This window comes from Mesoplodon densirostris, chromosome 13 (genome assembly GCF_025265405.1).
Source record: "Mesoplodon densirostris isolate mMesDen1 chromosome 13, mMesDen1 primary haplotype, whole genome shotgun sequence".
In the NCBI taxonomy this organism is placed as follows: Eukaryota; Metazoa; Chordata; class Mammalia; order Artiodactyla; family Ziphiidae; genus Mesoplodon; species Mesoplodon densirostris.
Genome location: NC_082673.1, coordinates 28,775,694 through 28,780,083, shown reverse-complemented (window position 1 = coordinate 28,780,083; position 4,390 = coordinate 28,775,694).

Below are 4,390 nucleotides of genomic sequence, written 5' to 3'. Positions count from 1 at the left end.
TGAGCAGATGAACTTTAAAAACTCTTTATCAAATTTCAAGCCAGATACATTAACTTCATTAATAGCATTACGTCAGTAGGGACCATTTCATCATGATTAAGGCACCCTAAAGCTCCAGGGATCTGGGAGTATGTGGTTATTGTTGGATAATGGTGACTTTCACTTTTAACATTTTTTGATCTATAATTTGTCCCATATTTATATTGGAAATATATAAATTCTCCAAAATTACTGCTGTAAATGATGACTAATATAGTAAATACTTAGTGCATTTATGTAATAGGAAAGAGTAGATGAAGAAAATCTCTTAATAGTTGATGGATTAAATAAAATATGAGATTATAGGAATAAGGGATGAATATGTGAGGGAATGATGAATCAGAGACATGGCAGGCATTGCTAGATATGGGGAATAAATGTACTTATCCTGAAATTACTGATTTGCAGTTAAGACCAGTATATGGTGTTAATAACCACTGGGTAACACTCAGGATAGTTACAAGTGTCTGTTAATTTCATATTTAGTCTGCAAGTATTCATGGAAATTGTCAATTATGGGGCATATAATAAAGCTTAGCAGGTAACAAAATAAAAATAAACCAGTGGGACTAACTCAAACTAAAAAGTTTCTGTATAGCAAAGGAAACAACAAAACCAAAAGGCAACCCACAGAATGGGAAAGAATATTTGCAAACCATATATCTGATAAGAGGTTAATCTCCAATATATAAGGAACTTGTATAGCTCAATAGTAAAAAACAAACAAACAGAAAAACAAACTAATAAACCCAATTTTTAAAATGGGCTAAGAGCTTGAATAGACATTTCTCTGAAGAAGACATATAGATGGCCATCAGGTACATCATCAGGGAAATACAAATCAAAACCACAATGAGATATCACTTCACACCTGTCATTAACAAAACAAAAGACAACAAGTGTTGGCAAGGATGTGAAGAAAAGGGAATCCTTGTACACTGTTGATGAGAATGTAAATTGGTACAGGCACTATGGAAAACAGTATGTAGGCTTCTCAAAAAATTAAAAATAGAACTACTGTATGATACAGCAATCTAACTTCTGTGTATTTATCCAAAAATACTGAAATCAGGATCTGGAAGAGAGCTAAACACTCCTATGTTCATTGTGCATTGTTTACAAAAGCCAAGATATGGAAACAATCTAAATGCCCATCTGCAGATAAATGCATAAGAAAATGTGGTGTATACCTACAATGGAATACTATTCAGCCTTAGAAAAGAAGGAAATTCTGCAGTATGTGACAACATGGATGAACCTTGAAGGCATTATGCTTAATTGAATAATCCAGTCACAGAAAAATAGATACCTCATGATTCCACTTATATGAGGTATCTAAAATATTCGAATTCATAGAATTGAAGAGTGGAATGGTTAGTTGTCAGGGCCTGAGGGGAGGAGGAAATGGGGAGTTAGTAATTAACCAGTGTAAAGTTTTAGTCAAGCAAGTTTCTAGAGATCAGCTGTACAACCTTGTATCTATAGTCAACAATACGTAATATACTGTACACTTAACATTTATTAAGAGGATAGATCTCATCTTACCACAATAAAATTAAAAACAAAAAATGAATTTTAAGACTCTGTAGCTATCCATCAGAAGCTTACAATTTAATTGGACCATTATTCATTGGAAAATGGGATTTTACAGAATCAGACAATAGTGATATTTTTCTACTGTTAGCATCCATCACCCACCAGAGTTTAAAAAGGAATATGTATGTGATCATCTTGCTTCATTCTTCTACTGTCAACTATTTTTTGGTTAGCTCGGGTTTCTTCTAGAATCATTTAATCAAATACCTTGATGGCTCTAAATACCCAGCATGGAATAATTTTAAGTGGTGTATTAAAAAGAAGTAAACTCCAAAACCCAGTTCTCCAAGCAAGGCACATATGGTCTGATCCCTTGTACAGTAAATGTTTGCAAAGTGATACAAAGACGGAAATATTATTAAGTATATCACTTAATATCACTCTTTGAATGGATAAATATAGTAAATAGTGGTTCATCAGTTGACATCACTTTATTTTGTTAAGTACAATAATAAAATACTAGAGTGACAGTATAACCATAAAATCAGTCTTAATTTTCTATTTTATTTTTCTCTTTTAGGTTATATATATGGAACAATTATATGTGATATATAAATGTGAATGTTAATTAGTGACAGAAATATTTCCAGTATAAATTGTAATGCTGTATCATATACGGCAAACAGTGGTTAATTCCTTTAGTATAGAAAAAATACAAATTCATTAAAAAATAGAAAAAATGGGCAAATATCTTGACAGGTAGTTCATAAAAATACAAATGGCTAATAAGCATGTGAAAATGCTCAATTTCACTCATAATTTAAAAATGATAATTAAAACAACAAAGAGATAGGAATTTTTCACCTATCAGATGAATGCAGTTTGACACTTGGATAAAATGTCTAGTGGAGGTTGCAGGAAAGCAGACATTGTCATGCACCCTTGAGACAGAGGAGTGCAAGCTGTTTCCACTTCACCAGGGGAAAGTTTGGCAGCAATATCTATTCAAATTAAAAATGCAGTGGCCCTTTGACCTAATAGTGACATTTCTAAAAATTTTCCCTATCTATATTCTTACCAAAGTGTGAAAAGATAATATGTGCAAAAGTGTATAAACATTGTTATTTATATAAACAAGAATCCCAAGAGAATGCCCATCAGTACAGGAACTCTTTAAATAAAACATGGTGCATCTAAGCATAGGGCAATCCCACATTAAAAATGACGTGGTAGATCTGTATGTTATGTTATGTGATATGTTATTGTGTAAAATGAAAAGGCAAGGTGCAGAGAACTATTACAGTATGGTCTCATCTGTGTGAAAAATGCATTTAGAAGCTTGAAAGTTGTAAGAATTTGATGAAGATAGTGATTATATCTGGGAGGAAAAAGTAGGAGGTCTGGGGTGGAAGGGAAAGTTTTATTTTCATTTTATACCTATTTCTACCTTAAATTTCTTTAAACTGATGTATTTACTTTGCCTATAGTGAAAGAAAATCCAGGTGAAAATGCAAGTGGCAGAAGTGAAAAAATCAAAAAAGGAGAAGCTTGAATAAGCAGTCCTAAAGAAATTGGGGACTGACTGACTAAGCTGTGAAAACTAGTTCTTTATATAATTGGATGTTTTATATCTTTTCTAATTGAAATTTTTCAATTGAAAAAGTACAAGCAATAAAAGTACAGTCAATAAAAATTCTAATGCTAGACATAGAAAACAAACTTATGGTTACCAAAGGGTAAAGTGGGGGAGGGAAAAGTTAAGAGTTTGGGATTAACATACACACACACACACACACATATACATACATATATAGCACAGGGAACTATATTCAATGTCTTGTAATAACCTATGATGGCAAATAATCTGAAAAAGATTATATATCTATCTATCTATCTATCTATCTATCTATCTATCTATATATATATATATATATGAATCACTTTTCTGTATACCTGAAACTAACACAACTTTTTGAATCAGCTATACTCCAATACAAAATTCTAATGCTAATACTTTCAGATTTCTTAAACGATTAGAAGTAGCTTTAACATTCAGCCATGTTATTCTAACATTTATTGAACACAGTATTACTCTGTGCCAAGAACTATGCCCAACACCTTTAATATATATTATCTTGTTTACTCTTTACAACAAATTTATGATGCATGTATAATTCCTAATTTGATTTTACACATAGCTCAGAGATGTGCAGGGACTTATTCATGATCACACAGCAGGTAAATAGCTTTGGAATTAGAAACTCAGAACTCCGCCCACAATCTCCATGTTGGATTACTTCTAGGAGATTAGAATGCAAGAGGAAGGCTCTGAGGTCTTAGATTTTGTCCATATAGACACAAAGAAATAGTGGAATACCGTATTACCTGAAGTTATGGCATAAATCTTTGTAATATCCATGGATAATTTACTTTCACGTCCTTTGCTTATGCAGGTTACCTAGATTTAAATTGCCCACCTGCGGGCATCCTCTAATCCAGGGGTCCCCATCCCCTGGTGTGGACCGGTACCGGTCAGAGACCTGTTATGAACCGGGCCACACAGCAGGAGGTGAGAGGTGGGCTAGCGAGCAAAGCTTCACCTGCTGCTTCCCATAGCTCGCATTACTGCCTGAACCATCTCCCCTGCCCAGTTTGTGGAAAAATTTTCTTCCACGAAACCGGTCCCTAGTGCCAAAAAGATTGGGGACCGCTGCTGTAGTCCAGAGTCAGCACTGGCTTACTGTGGGGCCAACAGAGGGTGTAGAATGCAGGGCACGGAGAAAGGTTTAGGAGAGGTAGGGCTGGCTAGGAAGAT